This window comes from Armigeres subalbatus, chromosome 2 (assembly GCF_024139115.2).
Source record: "Armigeres subalbatus isolate Guangzhou_Male chromosome 2, GZ_Asu_2, whole genome shotgun sequence".
Classification (NCBI taxonomy): domain Eukaryota; kingdom Metazoa; phylum Arthropoda; class Insecta; order Diptera; family Culicidae; genus Armigeres; species Armigeres subalbatus.
This window is the reverse complement of record NC_085140.1, coordinates 66,832,188-66,857,236: the sequence shown is the minus strand read 5'-3', so window position 1 is coordinate 66,857,236 and position 25,049 is coordinate 66,832,188. Positions and strand designations below refer to the sequence as shown.

At 37.8% G+C, this 25,049-nt stretch overlaps 1 protein-coding gene and 1 pseudogene across 11 annotated transcripts in view; both read left to right on the top strand.

Moving 5' to 3' along the window:
* Positions 1-25,049, top strand: part of LOC134208787 (diuretic hormone receptor-like) — a 192,790-nt gene that overhangs the window by 103,400 nt on the left and 64,341 nt on the right. The gene's annotated exons all lie outside the window — the stretch shown is intronic.
* Positions 13,867-14,717, top strand: LOC134214881 (uncharacterized; annotated as a pseudogene).

Sequence of the window (25,049 nt, the reverse complement as noted above, 5' to 3'; positions counted from 1 at the left end):
CTGTATTCCTTTGTTTTGCGATGAAATGAATATATGTTCAGTGAGGTGGAAAACGAAGCATCAGTAGCCTGAAAGCCATAGCCTAAAATATTGAATGGGATAGTTCAAACTCGTCTTATGATAAATTACAAGTAATACATTTTTGCATCTCTACTTCTTGGAATCTCAGTGCATCGTAATCCAATAAATGGCTCACTGCGCTAAAGTATAACCCACAGGATGCTTTACCGAAGAAAGTAACTTTTGTGTAGAAGTTTCTTTACTAAAAGTTATAATGCTTCGATGAATGATCATTCATCATTTAGTTATATTTGTATATGATCAATATATCATCGAAGAGATCATCGACTCGTGGAAATATCGAGGTGTAGAATAGCTGTATGAAGGAAACACCACAGAAACTACTGTTTTCGACGCAACTCGAAGCATTCGAAAGTTGGTAGGAGAGAGGTGGAGGAGGGGTGGGGAGACTCGTTAGCGGACGATTGCCATACTGACTGTCATCGTGGTACTCTCCGGCTCCCATCTATGTCCTTAACCTTTCGGGACTCACGCCGTTGTAAAAAGTACAACAGTGTTAAAAAGACACGCTTGACGTTCATAAGTGCAGCGGGACTGCGTAAGTGATCCAGGACCATGTGAGTCCTAGAAGGCTAAGGTAACCCAAAAAAACATTTTTTTCAATTTTTTTATGGGTCGTCACTCGTTTTATTTGACGCCCCGAGGCCATGAACAAAACCTCAGCCATAGGTCAATATTTGGGCGGTGCTAAACTCATTGAAAGTTTTTATGAAAATTTATGGTGAAACATCGAAAACAGCAATTTGGATGAGGCAGTCTTCAGTGTCTCGTACTTGACTCGATTTGATATTGGTTATGATAACACGTTTATGAAAATTAAGCTGACTTTAATTGATGGTTCCATTGCTAATTAGTTAGAGATTGGGTGAGCTTGAGGAGAAGGTTGAAAGAGTATCGGAAAGGGAATAGTATGCTTCCAAAATGTGTATCATATGTACAAATTTGCTAGATTCTTAGATAAATATTGCCAAACAGTGCCTGATTATAAATCTCGGGGAAGGGTCGTTTGGCCGAAACCCATTCGGCCGGAAGTCATTTGACTGAATGCCACTAGGCCGAACAAACCATTAAGACGAAACCCATCTGGCCGAAAGAGTCATTTGGCCGAACGGGTCATTTGGCCGAAAGGGTCGTTTTGCCGAATAGGAAATTTGAGCAAATATGTCATTTGAAAAGTGAGAAATTAGGAATTAGAAGAGAGACGTCTCAAATCTCATTCCTTATTTCTCACTTCCTACTTTGAAATAGTGCGAATTGTGCGAAGTGGGTAGTGAGACGTCTGACTACTCGCTTCGCGCTTCTCTTTTTTACAGCGAGAAATGAGAAATGAGCAGTGGGAAGTGAGTGTCTCACTGAAGACGGCCTCATAGTATTTTTTTTTTAAAGTCAAGTCAAGTACGAGACACTGAAGACGGCCTCCCAGTTGAGGTCGAAATACGTATATGTAAAGATAACAACAAGTAGTGGAATTAAATAGAAAGTACAATACTTAGACAGTTGAAGAAATTCCACTTAAAGAGTTTAAATAATTTTTCCCAGCAATTTGGAGCTAGACTAAAGTGACCAGACGTCCTGCGTATCGCGGGACAGTCCCGCATTTTTATAAAGTGTCCCGCTAGACATGCTACGTTTATAATAAATTAAATGGAATCAGCTAAGATTTTTTGTCTAACTCTTATACAAAAATTATAATAAATCATCTGTCTGTTTGGCGAGGAAAAAATAACCGAATTGCATTTTATAATAAAAGAAACTTGAAATAGCTCAGTGCAGTTGATTTTTGTAGAAAAAATCGGAATAAGTTAGCTATCTACCTGATGCGTTCTCTTTGAAAGTTGGAAAATTTAATCGTGTAATATTTAAAAAGAAATTTTGTAATGTTGTTGAACAATAAACAACACAATGGAAACTATAGGCAACGAAGAAAACCAGCGTTTGCTTGGACGTAAATTTTAGTGCAATGTCGAGAAGCAGTTCTTGTCAAATTCTATTTTTTTATGTATTCGTAAAATTTAAAGATCAATTAAAGAAATTTAAGCATGTAGTCATTGAAGACCCTCACTTAGAAACTGCGAAAATGAAATTGTTCTACGAATTAGCCATAAAAAATCAACTTGAATTTTATGGTTTCGTATTTTGCCACAAAAGTAGCGCACTTAAGCATTCATTTCATGAGAACAGAAAATCGGTCCAGTAGTTCAAATGTCAGAAAAAAGAGTTATTCGAATAGTTTTCAACACGATTTGATTTAAATATTTTAGATAAAGAACAATAATTATTATTCTTTGTGGTCTAGACGCATGGGCTATGAAGTGTGGGTTCGATTCTCGCCCCGGAAAGAAGGAAACTTTTCGTAATCGAGGAACTCTCCACTGGTCTGCTGGGTGCTGTGTGTCCTGTCCATTGTGTAGGTGTTATTTGTGCAGTCTGTACGACCTCTGATCGACGACGGTGTTCCTGTCTTTTATTCTACCAAATATTGCGAAAATCCAAAAGATGGTATATGTGTTTCATATGAAATTCCTGATTTTTTGTACAAAATTAATACTATCATCAAACAAAAATGGACAAAGATGGACAAATGAAATATCATGGATTGTAGCAAGGCACAATACAGAATGTTATGCAGAAAGCTGCGAGGAGATTAGTGTTTATCGGGCAAAGTTATTAGAATTTTACTTGATTAATGTATGGGTGAATTTATTACTTTGCTAGTGTAAAAGAAAAGAAATTTGCTCATACATAGAAATGTTATTAACTTCGCCGAGTAATCTCTAATCTTCTCGCAGTTTTCAACATAACATTCTGTATTAAATTTCGCATGAATTGAATGAGTATTATAGTTCTTCATCGTAAATGGTACCATCTAGCTTAAAACTGTTGTTTTTTCATACCTTTTTGCCTTCCTTGCACAAAAAAACAAAATAGTACCACAAAGCCAGCATTTCACTCCGAAAGCGAACATTTGAAAATTTATCTCAAAATGTAGTGGAACTACCCTATAGGCTTTGACTTTGTTGAAGACACTTTCTTTCTAAAATATTATCTTCAAGTTGAAAATATTTTTTTCTGGTATGGCTTATCGACTGCAGTGTTGGAAAAAACCTCAAAATCTGAAAACTCATGAACGATTCAAATCATTCGTGAGTTTCTACGCACCCAACCCGGCACCTAAAACTCATGGCTAAGTTAAATCATCGTAGGTTTTCCTTCATTAAAATCAATGCGTTGACGTTCGTCGGGTAGAATAATTGATACTCTTGCATATGTACACAACGAAGTGGCCCTAAATTGTGTTTAAACGCTTTTTGTAGCGAAATGATTTTTTAAGGAAAATAAGTGAAACAATGTGGTATACCTAGCATGTAAAACTTGGGTGTGATGCATTCCTTCAAATTCGCAAACGGTTTTAAGGTCTTGAACGACGTTGTCCCGTTACGCTGGGATATGGATACTCTGAAGTAGTGCGTAACGGTGTAAATCGGGTCATATCGCCAGGCTCGGTACAACACTGAAGCTGACAATATGACGTCCCTAGCCCCGAATCCCAAGGTGTCAGGCGACCCGTGCTGAGGGGATGAATGGCCTGGGGGTTGAAACAATTAGCCAGGCAGTTAACGGAGCCTGTAATGCTGGGTAGACACTCTTCGTGTTGCATTACGGAGTAAGATCTACCACACTGTGCTCTAGTTCTTACTATTCTCGTTAATACTTATGAGTGATGGTCGGAAGAGTATGGAACGACTATAATTTGCTTTTAGATGACTTATTTTTTGCGCCTTTTGGATGGAGTCAATGGAGTAAATTGTAAAAAACGTAGCTCTGGCTGGTTTCGAAGCCGACGACATGAATCTCCAAGCTCCAGAGCGCTGATTAATTAGGAAAGAAGCGGATACGAATTTGGTGGATTTGCTGAACCCCCTGACTGATTAGGAGCTATGTGTAAAGGTGCGATTCGGAAATGTCAAGCGCAAAATGCCAAAAAGCAAAACCCTGATTAATCCACCTAGCGGTGATGGGGCCTTTCTCGTGCGAATGAAAAATTGATCAGGCCAATTTTTGATAGGAAACAATGGGACAGGATTCTGCGTCGAATGCAACTTGTTGCGAGTAAATCGGTTAAGGGTAAGTGGCTGAAAAATGGGCTAGACTTTTTGCGTACATACACACACACATACCCACACATACACACACACAGACATCACCTCGATTCGTTGAGCTGAGTCGATCGGTAGATAACACTATGGGTCTCCGATCCTCCTATAAAAAGTTTGTTTCTGGAGTGAACATAAGGTACACCAGGGCAAGTTGAAACGATTTTTCAAAGTTGAACCTTGAAGTGCTGTAAAAAATCACCCTTTGATAAATTTTGAATCCGTTTGCGGTATTTGCTAGTTCGGGCCAAAAATTATACATAAAAAATAAGCAACCTTACCAAACTTTTTAATAAATATTTTGCATACTAAATTTATGTTTTTGTATGCTCCGTTTCAACTTGCCCCGCATATCGGGGTAAGTTGAAACACTGCGCTGTATATAGACTTAAGCTAACTGTACCGTATCAAAAACAAAATATATGTACTCAGTGTGACTCAAGATGCACGAGGTTGTAAAAGTGACTATACTGCCAAGATTCGCATAAGAGTCCTATGTATATTTTTGACGATTTTGCTTAAATTAGCTTAAAATTGTCTCCTAGAACCCTGATAAAATAGTAGGCTTTGTTCTAGAAATTTGAAAGTCAAATCCCACTTGTCTCATCTTGATATTTACTCGCATAAAAGTCACATTCCAGATTTTGTTACTCTATACTCTTTTCTTTGATTAATTCGGCTGTGGCCTCTTCATAAATTCACATTAATTAACCAGCGTATCTCTCACAGACTCTCGATTGGATAAAGGGGCTGGGGAAGTCAAAGATGGAGTTAACGAAATGTTTACATGCTCTATGATTTATTTTTGAGAGCCAGTGCTCACAGCACGGCAAAGTAGATTAAGAATCTCAAAACTAGACCGTGCAGCTTAAACATTGCCCCTTTTCATTCTACTCTTCAGGGGTTGCATTCACGGCGGAATGGGCAGAAATTTATTAAATTAATTTTCAGAGTCCAAGGTCCAAATTTCTATTAATTTTTATTTTCCGAATGCATTTACGGACCATGTTGAATTCTGGAAATTTTAATTGCGAGGGTGACGTTCTGAATCGTTGTTTCAACTTGCCCCGCACCACGCATTTCTATTTGCCCCGATGGGTTGAAAATGCAGAGCAATATCAAACTACCAAAATACAAAAATTAAAACGTATCTTCCATCGATTTTTCATAATCATTATGTTTATTCAACATTGAATGCTTACCTACCGTGAAAATTTGATGAAAAAACACTTCCAAACATCATTTTGGGATTTGTTTCATTGGCACGTCAAAAAGTTGTTTCGAATTTTGCAAAGGGCGAAAAATAAACAATGGCAGGGATTGCTTTTAATAGCTGCAATCTTCCGGGAATAGCAGTCAGAAGGTGCGTTTAGTGGAGTAATTTGTTGAAAAAAATAATCAGGACATTCGGTCATTGCTGATCTAAATTACAGCTTCCGTTTCAACTTACCCCGCATTTCAACATGCCCCGGTGTACCTTATAGCCTTTACGTATACTTTGTATACGAGAAAGGCAAAAATATGTTTGAACTTCAGTACCGATGCATGGTCAAAATCAGGTCAAAATCAGTATTATCCCCAGGGCACCGACATCCAATTTTTTCATTATGGATTTTGACAGGTTTGCCTGTTCGTTCTTCTTTGGGAGATAAATTTATCCCCCAGTGTCAAATTACCCTAATACTGATTTATTTTCCAATAGTACACGCAAAAAAATATTGCAGTCGAAACTACCATTCCGAGGGTTATTTTAAGAATATGCACTGACGATTTTCAGCAGATAACAAACCCGTTTGATTTTACCATGCGCGCAGTAAAAATCAACTGTGGCCCATGCGGAATGTTGTCACATGAACTGAAACAGTGGTGAATTTCTCTGAAACCATGGTAAAATTTACTGAAATTTTATGGTAGTTTTAAAAACAGAGCGTAGTCTACAAAATAGTAGTTTTTAACACGGAATTGTTTTCTGTGTTTGTGCGCGAATTTTCAATGTTTTCGTTTTTACAGGAGAATATGATGCAAAACGCCCATACCACTCAATAATGCAACATGATACAATCATGATTTAGTAGAGAAAAAAAGAAACAAACTCTAAATTAAACCGTTTAAGACGAATTAAGTACTGTCCATTTAATTCTACCAGTTAATTTTCGTTATCTTTGCAGATACGTATTTCGACCACAACTGTGTGGTCGTCTTCAGTGTCTTGTACTTGACTCGACTTTGCCAGTCGAGTACTACACTAAACGAGCTTAATATATTTTTCTCTAAATTAAAACTATTTTACACTCGATTCCTTGCTTTAAACTTAAGAATAATCAAGTTATTTGCTCATTTCTTCAGAATGCTACTTGCACAAGCTACTGTCTATGTCTTTGTTCGTTTTATATCATGTTCACTCTCGTAATTGTTTATGTTGCATTCGCAGTGCACTCGTATTGGTGACTTAGAAAAGATGTGACAAAGATGGCGTAGTTTGTCATCCCCGTGATTATCCCACTTATTGTTGAGCCGAAACTGATTGAGGGGCGCGCCTTTGAGAGTTGGTATAAGCCATTTTTCGAAGGGTATAAATAACGGTGCCTTAATCTAAAGATGCCTTACATTAAGCTTGAGAAATATATGAATAAAAAATGACTACTTCATTTCTTCTCAATAGAAATGGAGCAGAAAGACATGCACTAAACATATGACACGGGTATACTACAAAAGTTCAATGAAATGGACGCAGTGGTTCATCCCGATAAAAAAAGGTCTCACACCCCGGGAATTTGGGCCGCGGATTTTTCTCCCATGTATTTTTACCAGGCTTCGGAATTCTCACTCATATGAATAAAAACCTGCGATTAATCCATTAAGCGGAGTGTGATTTTTCATGTTGCCCTGTGAGGAAGTATTCTCACACAACATTTTTATCCGGATAGAATGACGGGTGATAAATTCGTGAGCGCCGGCTCGCTGGATAATTTAATTTTAATCCACAAATTTTCCTTCTTGTCGCCTCACCAGATAAATTTTACAAGCATAGGACCGCAATGGGATTCGAACCCAACACAATTTCAAAATGTTTAGAGCGCCCACTATAACCACGCCACCACAAGAATTATTCGAAAGCAAAGTTAAAAACTGCTGAATTTAACCTTTTGCTTATCGTGGCGCATCGTCAGATTCAATCAGTTTGGAAAGGCAAAGTAAGCAGCATTTGATTTTCGCGAAACATGGGAAGAAGGATAACAATTGTTTTATCGCACTGTAATTTCTCCGGATAAAATTAATGGTGGAGAAATCTGTTGTCGCGTGAGTGAGTGAGAAATCCGAACCCTGATTTTTACATATGCGATGTTTTCAGGATTTTGACACGGAAAATCAAAATCCCGGCCCCAAAACGCACGGAGACCAAAATCCGGCGGAAAATTTTCCCGAGGTGTAAGGTAGCGCAGGAGGACTCGCTGATTGACATTTGTGAATGATTTTACCAACACTGCTGATAATCATAACCTCAAATATCACAATCATATTCGATCTCTCATAGAAAAGATCCCATTTAGTTTGAAGTACTTGACTAAGTCGAGTAAAGTACTAGACACTGAGAACGGCCTTATTGATGAGGTCGAAATACGTATCTGTTATATCAGGTGGTGGAATTAAATGGGACTGTACTAAATAACTCGTGTTATGGCAAATAAATTATTATTATGGTCTTTATTAGCGAGACTTTCGGCCCTTGGCCGGTAAATCTCGTATGACAAATGAAAACATTCCACTGAAAATTCATAAAATTCCTAACAAAAATGCATCTTTTCTCATCCTGATTTCAAAACAAACTTCAAACGCGATGCGAAAAGCAAGGACGACTCAATTGTTTCGGCCGAAATTGTTGTTCAGAGGTATGCACTGCCGCCGATATGTTTGATCTTTAATTTTTCACGACGATTCAAATTCGTAGAAGTTCACAGGAGTGCAGAAGTCCACAGCAGATTTGTAGAAGTCCGTGGAAATTCCAAAGAATTCCTCGTTAAAATAGCAATTTTGAACGGGGAAGAGCTTTTGCCCATTTTGGAAATGTCGTTTTGCCGAACTTTTCACTAGCTTTGACTGACTACACATATCTAAGGTTGCTACTCCGTGATTGACCAGAATCGGTGAAATTGCACAAAGAATTAACTGAATGATTAACTGGGATTGTTCAAGCATACTCCTTGTGAAAGTTTCAGTGACTCAAGTTTCAAATGATTAATAACGGCGCTGGCCACGTCCATGTAGTCAGTTAGGAAGAGGGAAGGAATATTAGTAGGTGATTTTTCCCGACTAGAAGAGCATAACAGAAACTGAGCACAATATTAACTTATTGTGATATTTATAACTTATTTTGATGCAATTTTGTTCTTAGTAGTCATTATCTTTCAAATGTTGTAACAGAATTTTATCACAATACTATTTAAAAATGCTCAACACAGAATTGCCCAACAGTAGGCAATCAAAATAGATATAGCAGTCTCCCAGCCATATAGATATCATAATGCTGATATAATTTGAAAAGTTGCCTTATTTGTAGTTTCAATTTCTCGAAAAATATTCTTGTTCAGACAAAACCAAAAATTTCTAATTGTTGATCACAATCTGAAGACCTATCACGAACTGTAAAAATGTGCAACTGCACAGAAACAATATATTTTGTTTCTAATTCTGTTATAAATTTTTAACAAAATATGTTATTTTTATGATAAAATTGTACCAAAATTTGATAGTTTTTTGTTTTTTTTTTTTTGTGTAATTTTTGATAGAAATTTAGATATTTTAACAACACCCTGCACCACGTTTCTAACAAATTGTGTTAAAAAAATTGAGTATAACACGATAACATAGGTTGATATAATTTTGATATGACCTTCTAGTCGTTCTAGTTCTAGTTCTAGTCTAGACGTTCTTGTAATCTTTTTTCAGGATGCGGGAGATGGTTGTTGTTAGCATATGGATATTTAACATGGACCGATAATTTTTTTTTTAATTTTTTTATGGGACGATTCAAGAAAGCAATCCTTAATATTTAAATTCAACACACATTTTTCAATATCAAAAAGATAAAGCATAATTTGATGCTCGCTCAATAGTCCATCGAAGCGATTAGCAATCGGTCGCTGTCATCCGCTTACAACAAAAAGCATTCGTGAGTAGAAAAGCTTATGCTGAACGTTTCTGCAACAGTGCAAAACAATCATTGAAGAAATTCATCGCAGATCATCCAAATTTGTGCATTTTGGAATCCGATAAAGGCAAAAGGATGGTGATCATGAAACTCCAGGACTACGATACAAAAATGTTGCAATTGCTAAACGATTCCACATACAAGGTTCTGAAAAATGATCCAACCAACAAGATCCAATTAGCAACCAACAATATGATCAAACGTCTGCACAACCTCAAGCTAATAGATGACCGCACTCTCCGCACACTACACCCAACCGGCGCACAATGGGGAAATCCGATTTCAAAGGTGGAAAAAATTGATAACTTTCTTCACGAACAACTTACAGAAGAGATCAAGAGCTTATTCCAAAGGGAATTTTGCAAAGAATTCAGTAAGTGCTGTTTAATGGACGTGGAATGCTACTGTATGTAGTTATTGAGCTCGTTTTGCCCTAATGCCCCATATATCGCGAGTTTCCAAACTATTTGTCATTTTATCTTTAAGACATTGTTCTAAAATTGTGTTTATCTCTTCACTGTGGATCCACAGAAAGGCACTAAATATATTTTGTTGGTAAAAGTTGGAAATTTAAGGGATTTGGGGTCAAATAAGCATCAAAGTGCATTTTAAAATTTTCATGTATTGTGTAAAAAATAGTAATATTTATAGATAAGTGTTGATATTATTGTCTCAATGTGTTGAACAGATATTGACAAATGTTTGCCGAACAAAAATTAATGGAATAAAATGTTCTACAAATGTTTTATTTGGTTATTTATTGTGTAAAAAACGATTTTTAAAATCTTTTGAATAGCACCGATGCCAAACATTTCCAAACCATACCCGATAGCACAACTAGACAAGAATAGTCACATGTTATGAGTCTTAATGTGATCATAGATAGGAGGTGATGGGAGATACTGTTTTTTCTAACCTTTTTGCCCAAATTCCCCTATGAAATAATATAGCTGAATGATTTTGAGAAAGGAAATGATGTAGTAATGTTAATTTAATTGATATTTTCCAGTGATATAATGAAAATAACAAATAATCATATACTTCATTAAAAATATTGAACTATAGGGGATTTAGAGGTCATACAGCTCATTTAATGTAACTTTTCATACAAAATAGGATAACTTTTCTCACGAGCGACTCACAGATAAGGTTAAGGGCTTATTCGAAAGCGAATTTTCCAAGAAATTCAGTGAGTGATGTTTTATAGACATTAGACACTTCTGAGCTGGTTTGCTGGTTTTGCCCCAATGCCCCATACATCAAATTTTTTTCATATTTTGGTATTTTTGTCTTTCAAAAATTACACTGAAATTCTGTTTTCCTCTTCATTGTAGATCCATACATAACACTATACATATTTTGTTGGAAAAAGTTGGAAATTTAAGGGATTTTGGGGTCAAATAATCATCAAAGTGCATCTATGTGAATTAGGGTGGCTCAAACTAGAATGAGAAAAACTTTTTTCATTTTTTTTGATGGGCAGATCGTAAATTGTGCCGTCCAACTGCAAATCACTGTTTTTGGATGTTTCTGCATACATTTTTCCATATAAACTTCCAACGAGTTTAACACCGCCCAAACGTTGACCGATTTGGCTGAAATTTTGTCCAGAGCATCAGGACATCAAATAGAACCGAATAAGAGGGCGGCCCATCAAAAAATTTGGAAAAGTGTTTTTTGAACCACCCTAATGTGAATTTTTATGTATTCTGTAAAAAATAATAATACCCAAGAAATCATTCGCACTATATTACGTCGAATGATCATTTAGGGTTAATATATGGCGATTTAAAAACTTGTAAGCATTGATGTAGCTCTACATATGGTCAATTTTGGCGAAATCTACAGCCTATTGATTATTCAGATATTTACAGATAATAGTTGATATTATCGTCATAAATTTTTTTTTACAGAAATTGATACCATAAAGAAAAACAAATATCAATATATTACATAAAAGTGAATTTTTAAGGCATTTTGGGACAAATAAGTGAACAAATTAATAAATAATGTATTTAAAAGGGAAGGTTCTGAGCCCTGAGCCCTAGTTTTTTTTTTCAATGCAATCTAATAATCACTCTTATTCTTGTTTACGTTCGAACGTGCTTTCGAACGAAAGCTGATGCGCATTCTCGTTTACGCCAGCAAAATCAAATGGGGAAACGATTCGAACGAACTGCATTCGTTCGAAAGTTTCGTTCGTCCGTGAACAAGAATAGGAGTGAATATTTGTTATTTTTATAGTATCATTGACAAATTATAATTGAATCAATGTTACTCCATCATTTCTTAACCCAGAATCATTGAGCTATATTATTTCATAGGGGGAATTTGGGTGAAACGTCATGAGAAAAGAATATTTCCTATCTACTCCTATCTATTATCACATCGACTAATATATTTACTCTTATCTAGTTGTGCAAACGGGTATGGTTTGGGAATGATTGGCATCGGCACTTTTCAGAAGCATTTAAAAATCGGGTTTTACCCAATAAATCACACAGCAAAACACTTGCGAAATTATTTACTTAATTAGTTATTGTTTCGCAAACATTTATCAATGCCTGTAGAACATTTTGGAGAATAATAATATTTTTTATTAATTTTTACAGAATACATGAAAAATTCACGTAAAGTGCAATTTAATACTTATTTGTCCCAAAATCCCATAAATTTCCAACTTTCACCAACAAAGCATGTATAGTGCTTTTCTATGGATCTATAATGAGGAGGAGAACACATCTTTAGTACAATGCTTGGAAGATAAAAGCACGAAAAATGTGATGAACTGTGATATATGGGACATTGGGGCAAAACGAGCTTAATAACTACATACAGAAGTGTCTCACGTCTATAAAACATCTCTCACTGAATTTCGTGGAAAACTCCCTTTCGAATAAGCCCTTAATCTTCTATGTGCGTCGCCCGTGAAAAATGTTATCCTATTTTGAATAAAAAATTACATTAAATGAGCTGTATGACCCCTAAATCCCCTATGATTCAATATTTTTAATGAATTTAATGATTATTTGTTATTTCCATTATATCATTGGAAAATATCAAATAAATTAACATTACTACATCATTTCCTTGCTCAGAATCATTGAGCTATATTATTTCATAGGGGAATTTGGGCAAAAAGGTACGAAAAAGGAATATCTCCCATCACCTCCTATCTATGATCACATCAAGACTCATAACATATGACTATTCTTGTCTAGTTGTGCTATCGGGTATGGTTTGGAAATGTTTGGCATCGGTGCTATTCAAAAGATTTTAAAAATTGTTTTTATCTCAATAAATTACCAAATAAATCATTTGTAGAACATTTTATTCCATTAATTTTTGTTCGGCAAACATTTGTCAATATCTGTTCAACACATTGAGACAATAATATCAACACTTATCTGTAAATATTACTATTTTTTACACAATACATGAAAATTGCACATAAAATGCACTTTGATGCTTATTTGACCCCAAAACCCCTTAAATTTCCAACTTTTACCAACAAAATATATTTAGTGCCTTTCTGTGGATCCACAGTGAAGAGATAAACACAATTTTAGAACAATGTCTTAAAGATAAAATGACAAATAGTTTGGAAACTCGCGATATATGGGGCATTAGGGCAAAACGAGCTCAATAACTACATACAGAAGCATTCCACGTCCATGAAACAGCACTCACTGAATTCTTTGCAAAATTTCCTTCCGAATAAGCTTTTGATCTCTTCTGTAAGTTGTTCGTGAAGAAATTTATCAATTTTTTCCACCTTTGAAATCGGATTTCCCCATTGTGCGGCGGTTGTTAGATTTTCTAACAATTCTGTATAAGAACATACCAAAACCTGATTAACAATTGGGCATATGCGAAATTGTTAGATTCTTATACAAAAAATGTAAGAAATATTTGTATAAGATTCTAACAATTTCGCATATGCATAATTCTTATCCAGGTTCATCTTATACAGTCCGTTCATATCACCAATATTAGCCGACTATGTTATGGAAGATTTGCTAGAAGTGGTTATCCAAAATCTAAATTTCAATATTCCCATATTGAAAAAATATGTAGACGACCTGTTTCTCGTTCTACCAACATCGGAGGTGCAAAAAAACCTTTGACACCTTTAACAAGTTCAACAACTCACATCTGCAATTCACCATCGAAATGGAAATCGATGGCAAATTGCCATTCCTAGATACACCCGGTTATCCGGTTAGATGACCAGTCTATAAAAACGAGATGGTATGCCGACTTCTCAACTATCACTCTTTCCATCCGACGTTCATAAAACTCAATGTAGCGACAAATTTCATCCAACGCGTCACACAACTCACCACTGATGGCTCGTCCCAAAAACTCAACATTTTCCAGCACCTAAGACGAAACAACTACCTATCATCACTCATTAACAATATGTTAAACCGCATCAATGGAAACATTTCTCATCAACCAACACAACATACCTCATCAATCGAAAACGGACCATTCAATCTGCCCCTTTCACCGCCGCCAATCATTCAACGAACCTCACCACCGCTGCTGCAATCTACACCTCCGCCACCCAATCCATCTGCACCGATCACCTCAACATACACCTCATCTCTATGCAACGTCGACCCAATTAAAACTCCAAGACCACATCCATCATGTTCGCCATATGAAGATCATCACAACACCCGGGAAATTTATCGATCCATGTTAAACATCCATATGCTAACAACAACCATCTCCAGCATCCTGAAAAAAGATTACAAGAACGTTAAAATCGCCAGAAGAAACTCCAAAACAACAAAATCCTTGCTAAAACTAGTCAAAGATCCCGTCCTGCCATATGACCAATACAACACCATATACAGCATCCCTTGTAACGATTGTGGACAGGTTTATATTGGTATGACCACCAACCAGCTTAAAAAAACGTATCGATGGCCATAAATCCGACGTTAACAAGATCATCTGGTTAGATCAGATCACCAATATTCCAAAGAACATCATACACGCTAAAACAGCTGTCACCCAACATAGGTTGAACAGCCAACAAATTTAACCTATACAACACGCAAACAATAGACCGTAATTTGCGAGCAACAGTCCTACCAATACTTGAAATGTGCCACATTCAAAACACATCTAACGCAGTCAATTACCGCACTGATGTGGAAGGTCTCAATATAACCTATGCAGGTATATTGCACACCATAAAAACGACTTCCTCTCGCAGAGAGAAATCAGATAACCACACCACGATAGAAAACAGATATTAATTGGAGCATTCTTTAACAGAATTTTTATAGCAACTACTGCCATCTTCAAATGAACCGTTCAACACTGTCTAGTCCAGTCTAATGTGTAGTGCAAGTCTTCTAAAATAGCAGTGTTTCCAAAGTCCTTAATCGTCCAAACTAAATGTTTAAATTGTAAGACAAAGTGTAATGTCTATGATGTTCAAGATTAACTATGTTTCCAAGTGTTAATTTTTTTTTTCCCTACATGAAAAACGGCAAACCAAAAAAAACGAAAAACGGTAGACAGTGTAGGTCATTTTTTAATATGTTTTATGTATCATGTTATGCACTTTTCCATGTTCATGTCCTTTTTAGTTCACCCTTGAAAAAGGCCAAAATAAACGGGCAAAACAAAACACATCGTTTTGAATACATAAGACTGAGAAAGCCAAAAAAATCCAGAACAAATCTTCCAGTCGATCTCTCTCTTCAACAAATCATTAGTTATTTTTTAATATGTATTTTGTGTCCAACGTTTCTATGCTGATTGCTGACGTTATGGATAAAAATCACTAAATGGCTAATATCTAGATATAAAAAAGTCATCTGTAGATTTGATTTCAGTTTTGTTACTGAATTATGCAAATAATTCTAAGAACACATATAAAGGCCCCATAATAATCGAAGGGGTGCGATTGCTCTTCATAGTAATGGCAAGATCTAACTAATGATTGTAGTGATTGAAACATCCAACAATAACAAAAATCAACTAGCAAACAAATTCAAAACCCAAATGATAACAGTTTCAAGTGCACTCCATCCAGTCAGTAATTTATTTACCTACCATAAGCAATTTCAAAGGTTGTAATCCACCTTTGTAATGCTCATGTAAGTGTCATCCGTACATTAAACATTAGCAAGCTGCACTCGCTTCCGTATCTGAACTGCCAATCTCATCCGCTGAAAACCTCACAATTCCAGTGAATGGCTTTTTAGAGGGATAAAGCAAATTGAAAGGAAATGGAAAACAGCTGGTGGTGGAAATAAGCCGCGAAAAACACATTCGCATATTATTGTGAATCAACCGGTCGCAGCCGAAGGCAGGGTACTAAACTTTTATTTCTATTACAATCTCGCTTCAACTAATATGAAAATAGGGGAACTGTTTTGTTTTCCATCTCACTGAACATATATTCATCTCATCGCAAAATAAAGAAATACAGCACCAATCTCGTCGTTTCTTTTCGAAAACACACGTGCTCACTGCTGAAAAAATCACAAAAATAAGAAACAAACCAAATTCCTTTTTATTGCTTTGTTTTTGATGGGATGGAAATAGGAGCTATGGAATGAAGTGCCGAACCGTTCCTCTATTATATTTGTTTAAGCAAAATAAGAGTTATCCCTAGTAACATTTTGGTTTTATGTGGGCTTTATAACACTCTTGTAGAATAAATTGTGATCTTCAAGAGCGTTATAAAACTTAAAATAGTACTTAGGATGGAACGGTAGCATAACTTGCGCAATTGAAATTGAAAAGTAGACTTTGAAATGTTTTGCAATTTTCTGCACCCTGCCCGCTCATATCAATTGTCATGAAACAGAAAGCAAGCCACACCGCATGTTCTGTTCACCCACTCTTTTCCCAAGGGCCCCGGTGGCGCTGATGAACGATTCCCATGTTTGCTTGTTCAACTGACAGTGGCACACTTCTGGTGCATCTATTGCCGAGCCTCACCACACACACCAGGACCGTCCCATATGGCTCCCTCGCAAGTAAATTAGTGGGTACCTCGTTATTGTCGGCCACGAGCACGATGATAGCATCTCCAGCCGCGTAGCACAACGAGAGAATGGCCATCTTTCGCTAAATTGACACTTAGTAATGGAATAGTAAATGGTTCGTGGGAGGCCGTGGACATACTGTCTGTCTGTTTGGTTTAAAATGTGAAAGAACGGGAAATTAGCTTCAGCTGGATAGGAAGGAAAGACCGTTTTCCATGCAACAAAACGGTGTGAATGCCGTGCAGTAAGCCAGCGGAAGATAGTGTCTGTCAATAATGACGCTATTTATTAATAGACTATGTATTTAGATGTCCTGTAGTCGGAATTTATTGTCGGGAAAAGGCGGTACAAAACAAAACATGTTTACATTGAAGAGGTTATTGTATCAATAAGAACCGTCACGGAAGAGTGACAGGATGTTGGAAAGGATGCAAAATTAAAGGCCAATGAAAATAAATACTAAGGTATGGAAATCCATATTTTGTGTGCGTGCCATTCGTGTATGGCGGAAAAGCTTTCACTACTACATTCGAACGAGCTCCCATAAGCAGCCGTGCAATTATCTACGTCACCATTTGCTGTTTACATTTTCTATCATCCACTAATACACTTGCATTTGGTCTTCTTCCTCACCTTCTATCTATGCTCATTGATTAAAGGCCATGGCTTGTTTACGTTACATATTACAATAGCACATTTCGTATCCATTCTATTCTCATGCTCGATCTGTTGATTGTAGTTGTTCTTTATGCATTCTTTGCTATATAATTTGTCCATTGAATCGTATATATACAAACCACCATAAACATTAAGAAAGAAGACGGCTCTAGAAGCCTTGATGAACAAAATATATATTTGATAGAGGTACCGGATCACTCGTACTTATTTTACGAAAGTTTTGGATCCTTTGAAGAATCATATGGCGATCTTTCAGTATGAAATGCATAAACCAATTTATTTTCAAAATAAAAACGAAAGGTTTGCAATAATTGTTTTCTATTGTGTTCTCAATTTTTGTGCATTTTCAGTATTTAATTCGAAAGGACTTGTAAGCTTCCATGATGAACTTTTATCATATTAAAAATCACGTAAATTAAGAGGAAAAAAAACTTGAGCTTCTGTTTGCCGTATTGAGGCTGATTCACATATGCAACGACAATAGAGGCTTGTTTGCCACCGTGCGTTTGACCAACTATGGTGTGATATTGCTGAGAATCATCGTTTCTGTTTTTCTTGATTTATGTCTTGTGCGGGAAGTCAGATTTTTCTTTATTGTAATTTTGTATAATTGGTAATACTTCCGTACTTGACCATCTGAAACCCAAGTTTTTGTTTTCGCTCAAAATAATTTTTTTCCTTTCTAAAATAGATCTGGATATGTTTTGTGCTATTATAATTATTAATCCGCGATTTCATCAATTTCACATTTAGAATTTTATGTATTTTATTTTTTCAGTTTTATACCCATTGAAATAATTTCTTCAATCTATTCATCTGTTATGATTTTTCAACATAGGGTAGATGTACAAGTCGTGGCTATAACATCAATCATCGCACTACTGCATTATACACCGAATGACATATCAAACCACCTCAAAACATATGTAGATAACTGAATCATATCCATAGAATCCATAGAACTCCTTCAATCTCCTTCAAGAGACACAAAACATAAATGTAAAAACTCATTTCACTTGATAATCCACGTTCTTTGTAGGGAAAATGAACCGGTTTTAGCCACCTTAGTGCCTAATTTGACCAACCCTGAAAAATGCATATTTTTCAAAAAAAATATCGGTCACTTTCGACAGCGAAGAAAGATAATATAAGGGATATATCTGCTGTTAGAACTAATAAAACTCTCAAAAATTGCTTTATTTTTGGGGTTCTGAGAGAAACTGGCCATATTAGGAACATGGCCAAAACAGTTACCCTACCAGTTGTCGCACTGGTGATCCCATTATGGTCAATCCCATAAGAAAATAATGAGATTTGCCTTAATAGGAAACAAAATAAGTAATATTGCTACAACTCATTCATGCGTTCTTATTATGCAATTTTGAAATAATTACAATTTGTTTCGTGCTTTTCACTAGCAACTGTATAACCAGAGACCGGCGGAGTGAAAAACTGTCGAAATGGCCACGTATGAAAATGAATGAAATCGTGAACATAATACTGGCATCACTTGAACTTTTTGCTTTCTTTTTATGGCTGCAAAATGTAAACAAGTCGAATTGGAACCGCTTTTGACATTTAGATTGAAAATTAGATGGCGTCTTCGCCGATCTTCTATTGTAATATTTCTAGTTTTCACTACTGTTCTAAGGAGCTTGAAGGGAAACCTTTTGTTTTCCATATTAACACCATTCATATGCCACATATTAGGTTTTAAAAAATAATTGATTTTTTTAAATTTTATGTTTGGAGAAATATTTTAAAGTGTACCACCCAGACATCCAGAATGCATGCATAATAGAATTGTTTTTTTGTTATGCGATGCCTATGCGCACAATTTTCATCGCACACCAGTCGCGAAAACGCTTTTTACGTGCGAAAGTGGAGGCGATATATGTGTATTTCTTATCCGACGTTGCACGATAGTGTATGCGATGTGCACGAATTTTGTGCGAGTCTATTCGTTATACATTGCGATGTAGTTTGTGATAACAAACTCTGTTTGACAGATAATCCGATTTCATTTGAATTTGTTTGCAGGAATATGCGACGTCAACAAATGATGCTGGAATAAACTCGTAAAATAGCCTACTGTGCGGGAAAATTTATAAATAAACTGATGAGCTTCACACCACAATGCGATTATGATGAAATTTGAATCGGTAAACGATTTTAATCGTGCATTCTTATGCGATGTGTGGTTGTCTGGGCATTCATCACCATAACTTACTTGATACTTGATGGGCTACAGCTCTTCGATGAACCTACGCCGAATGGAGTATCCTTCTCCACTGGACTCGATCCTGGGCCAATCGCTTCCAGTCGCCCTGAACAGCGCCCTCAGGTCCTCTTCAACTGCAAAAAGCCATCGTGTACGCGGCCTTCCACGAAGCCTGCGGCCTCTTCTGAGTTCTCTACTAAATATTATCTTCGCTTGGCGTTCTTCCGGCATACGAACAATGTGACCAGCCCACCGTAGTCTGCCGTGTTGTATAAGCTTAACAATATCCAGCCCTTTATATACCTGGTACAATTCGTGATTCATGCGACGCCGGAAGATACCGTTCTCTTGTTTACCGCCGAGTATTGTGCGCAGCATCTTTCGTTCAAACACTCCGAAAGCTCTACGATCAGCCTCCTTTTAAGTCCATGTTTCATGGCCGTATAAAGCCACCGGAAGAATCAGAATAGTATACAACGCGAGTTTTGTTTTCGTTTGCTGCAATACGCCTTTTTACCTCGCGGGTAACATCATTATCGCACGTCACTAATGTTCCAAGATACACAAATTCTTCCACCACTTCAAATTTTACACCATCCAGCACCATTTCACTACCACCACCACTAATGAACCCACGTTGATTGCTAGCGACCATATACTTCGTTTTGTTGGTATTGATCGTGAGTCCAATCCTCTCTGTCTCCCTCTTAAAAGGCTCAAAAGCCTCTTCCTCGGCACGGCGATCAATTCCGATAATATCGGTATCGTCCGCAAAACCCAGGAGCATATGCGATCTTGTGATAATGGTACCGCTTCTTTGCACGCCAGCTCTCCTAATCGCTCCCTCGAGCGCTATATTGATCAGTAGATTCGAGAGTGCATAACCCTGCTTTAATCCATCTAAGGTCACGAATGACGTCGATATTTCATCCGCAACCCTTACACTTGATTTCGATCCGTCCAACGTTATACGAATCAGCCGTAACAGTTTCGCCGGAAAACCATGTTCAAGCATAATCTGCCATAATTCATTCCATTTCACTGAATCGTACGCCGCCTTGCAATCAATAAACAGATGACGTGTCTTCAAGTTGTACTCCCGGAATTTATCAAGGATTTGTCTCAGGGTGAACATTTGATCCGTCGTTAATCGGCCCTCACGAAAACCTGCTTGGTATTCGCTGACGAAGGACTCTTCAAGCGGTCTCAATCTGTTGAACAGAATACTGGGCATAATTTTGTACGCCGAATTAAGGAGGGTTATTCCTCGGCAATTGGCGCACTCCAGTCTGTGCCCTTTCTTAAAGATGAGGCCGTCCAACCAGCTAGCAGGCATTTCCTCGTCTACCCATATTTTCGACATTATATGGTGCAGAACTTCATTAAGCTGCTCACTGTCATGTTTGAGAAGTTCAGCCGGGAGCTGGTCTTTCCCCACAGCCTTATTGTTTTTCAGCTCTTTAACAGCTTTTTTAACCTCATCTAGTGTAGGTGACTCCACAGCTTGTCCATCGTCGCCAATATTTATTCTGTTCACCGATGCACCGTCACTTCCTCCATTCAACAAAGTCTCGAAGTGTTGCTTCCACCTGGCAGCCACCTCAGTTTTATCTGTCAGCAAATTCCCTTGTTGGTCGTTGCACATGACGGGAGATGGCGCTGTCTTTCTCCGCACGCCATTGACAGAGTCATAAAACCTCCGTTCTGCTCCATTTTTTCCTGCGCCTCACTAATAATTTGCTGCTCTTGCTTCCTTGTACCGATCTCTATTTGATCGGGTACCCGACACCAACATTCGGCTTCTGGCAACGTTCTTCTCGTTTGTCACTCTCTCACACTCCGCATCGAACCAACCTGTCCTGGGTCGCCTCCGTGCAGTGCCTACCACTTCTCGTGCTGTTGTGCTCACCATATGCGACTCCCATAGATCGTTGATGTTGTCGCTAACGTTGATTGCACTTATCCATTCGTCGAGCTTCTGGCGGTACTCAGCCGATACTCCTTCCGCTGACAATCGCTGGATATTGTAACGCATCGTTGGCTGTGATCTTTCGTTCGATACAGTTGATAACCGTGATCGAATTTTACTGACAACGAGGTAGTGATCGAAGTCAATGTTCGGACCTCTGAATGTCCGCACATCGATAACATCCGAGAAATGGCGCCCATCCACCAGAACATGGTCTATCTGGTTGCAAGTTTCACCATTTGGGTGTCTCCAGGTGTGCTTTCGGATTTTCTTTCGTGCAAAGTAGGTGCTACTGATGGCCATCCCTCTGGCAGAAGCATAATTTACTGTCATTGGTAGCGGAGTGAAGGCTCTCCCTACCGATTATGGGACGGATAAAGTCCTCTCTACCGACCTGAGCGTTAGCGTCTCGGATAACAATTTTCACGTCATGCTTTGGGCACTCTCCATAGGCTTTATCAAGACATTCATAAAACGTGTCCCTCACGTCGTCGGATTTATCGTTTGTCGGTACGTAAACGTTGATTAGGCTGTAATTGAAGAATTTTCCCCGTATCCTCAACACACAGATTCGTTCGCTAATGGGTTTCCACCGCATCACTCGCTTCATCTGCTTGCCCATCACTACGAAACCAACTCCTCTGCTCTGTTTTTCCGCCGCCGCTGTGGTAGATGTTATACTTGAATGCAGTGTTGGTCGTGGTGTCCACGGCTCGGAATTCAGTTCTCCGGATCTGGGCCATCGGACTTCATGAATAGCGGCCACGTTCACTCCAACCTTCTGCAGTTCGCAAGCCAGAAGGCTCACTCGTCCAGGTTCATTTAGGGTCCTGACATTCCAGGTACCGAGTTTCCAATCATAGTCCTTATTTCGTTGCCGGGTCGGTTGCCAAGAATAACGTTCTCTTTTTCTTCTATCTCCATTTTTCGTGGTATATGAGAGGCTTCAGTAAGCTACCTTATCGGGGTCGCGTTACCTACATCGCGCTGGTGGGGCTGCCACCTTAGGTATAGCTGACGCGATACAGCATTTCGTTAATCAGCCGCTGGGTACCAGGCAGACGCTGTTTGAGCCGCACCTCCTGGTGAACAGACGCTCGAGGCGTACCTTCTCACTCTAGCTGATATCAGAAGGACAACAGTGCCCAGGCTGCACTACCAGCTAAGTACACAACCCTTAGCTGGCGGTCTTTTGTCATCGGACGACCCGTGGAAGCGTGAGATAGGAACTTGTGGGGACCAGAGTTCTGTTGGGCGCTCCTTCCTTGATGTCAACCTACCATTTTGCAGCCCCATCACCATAACTATTCTATCTAAAAAAACTAAATTTGCCTTCCGTTCAAGTTTGTAGCACACGATAGTTCTCCATATCTCTTAGATTTCGTTATATATAGCTCAACTGGTGATCTCATGTACACTTACGCCTCCAAGTGCACAAATTAAAAACTAAATTTATTTTAACCAAAATCAGCACTCCCTGGAACCTTGGTATTTTTCAAATCGTAAACTTTCCCGGTAGTCTTCCAATCCCGCCTTTTTCCGGCGGTTTGCCAGACAAGGCTTGGGATTTTCTAAACCACAAACTATTCTCATGCGGAATAATTTTCGAACGCGTCGTTTGATTTTTGAAGCAATTTATTCTTTGCACCTTAACCACTTGGATTCAACACACCTTATGAAATCAACGTCAAGATCCAAAAACTAAACTTTCCCGGTAGTCTTCCAATCCCGCCTTTTTCCGGCGGTTTGCCAGACAAGGCTTGGGATTTTCCAAACCACAAACTATTCTCATGCGGAATAATTTTCGAACGCGTCGTTTGATTTTTGAAGCAATTTATTCTTTGCACCTTAACCACTTGTATTCAACACACCTTATGAAATCAACGTCAAGATCCAAAAACTAACTTGGTAGGTTCATCAAAATATGTGACCCCATATGAATGGAGAAAAATAGGATGGCAGCGGCTCTCCATAGATGCTTGTGCAGTGTACAATGTACATGCCAATGAGATCTGCCAAGAAGAGGCCGAGTCATGACTTGCCAAGAAAAAATATGTGGAATATCCGCGGGAAATTTCAAGAAGTTTTAATGAAAAACTATTTGGAATTTTCCAGAGAAATTCTCCAGAATTTCCTAGGAAAATACAAATTTCACATTAAAACTGTTCAAAATGAGAATTTCAACAAAAAAAGTCTTAGGATTTCAACGGAATTAATCGGAATTTCTAGAGTATATTCATTAGAATTTGCAAGGGATTTTTTATAAAAAAAATTATGGAATGTTCTTCGGAATATCCAAGGGAGATTTTCCGGAATTTCGCTGAACTGTTTGGAACTTACAAAAAAAAATTAATTATTCAAAAAATCCTTGTATGGTCCCTAAAAAAATCTTCGGAAATTCTGCATGAAATTATAAAATAAAAGAAGAATTGATTAGCCATTCTGCGGAAAGCCATTCGGCCGAAAAACACTTCCGCTGAAAGCAATCCAGCCGAAATGAACGATTATAGGCGAAACGGTTATTATATCGAAAACCAATTAAAGCGCCAAAGTGACATATGGCCGAACTGCAAGTTTGACCAGAAAAGGCCGTTGTCCTAAAAGATCGTTTAGCTGTTATGATCATCAAACCTAAAACGCCGTTTGGCTTAACATGGTTGTTTGACAGAAAGGGTCATTTAGTCGACAGTGTCATTTGGCTGAAAATGCCATTTGTTAGATATGGCCCGAAAATATTTTTTCTCAATTAATTGCATATTATTCAGCAACTCGGCTGTACGAAAATCATTTTTTGTTAAACATCTTGTCTGAGCATATGTACAGCACATGCTTCGAAATGGATATGAAATTTGTCCAAAAGAAATCACGTCTCTTCAAGGGACTCGAACCCTCAAACCCCTACTCTCTAGATAAACGTGATAACCCCTACACAACAGGAACAAAAAGAAGGTTGTGTTTGCGGAAAAGCCATCAGAATCCAAGTTCCACCCCCACCGCCGTAAGCTGTTTTCTGCAAATTGAATATCTTTCGGATGCTTGATTCGTCCAATCGAAACATGTGCTTTATACTATGTTCAGTTCACACTGCGACCTGAATAACATGTTACACGGCCCTAGTGCGAACATAATATTACTGTTGTATATCCACAGTCAAGTGAGTCCGCATTGTGTTTTAACTGTTTGAGATTATTGTTTGAATTTTTCATTGGCTTTTATTGGTGAATACACACGCACTAAGCTCAAAGTAAAAGGGAGCAATCAAAAGCAATGAAGAATAGAACTGAAAGATATCGCAAGCGAGTGACAAGTAAAATTTTTACTTAATAGAAGGTGAAAGTGTGCAGAGGGCCATCAGAGAACAGTATTGATTAAAATCGCTGTTATTTTGCCTAACGTCCTCCCAGGAACTAGACAGGCTGGACAGCTAGTTTTTGACCTTTCTAATGCGATGTGAAAGTTTTTGTTGGAATTCTCTTTACAAGTTTTGATTAGAAGTAGAAGCCTATTTTCAAACCTCCGCCCAAATTATTTGTAATATTCTCTTCATACCTATCTCTGGAATGCTCCTTCATAAAGTATTCTGCAAGCTCCTCTATATAGTAGGCAAGATTCCTAAGTTCTGAAATTATTTAAAGTTTTTAAATTGAATGTTCTTATAAGACGCACTATTCTAACCTTAATGGGATAGTACTAACTCGTCTTCCTAATTTTCATATCA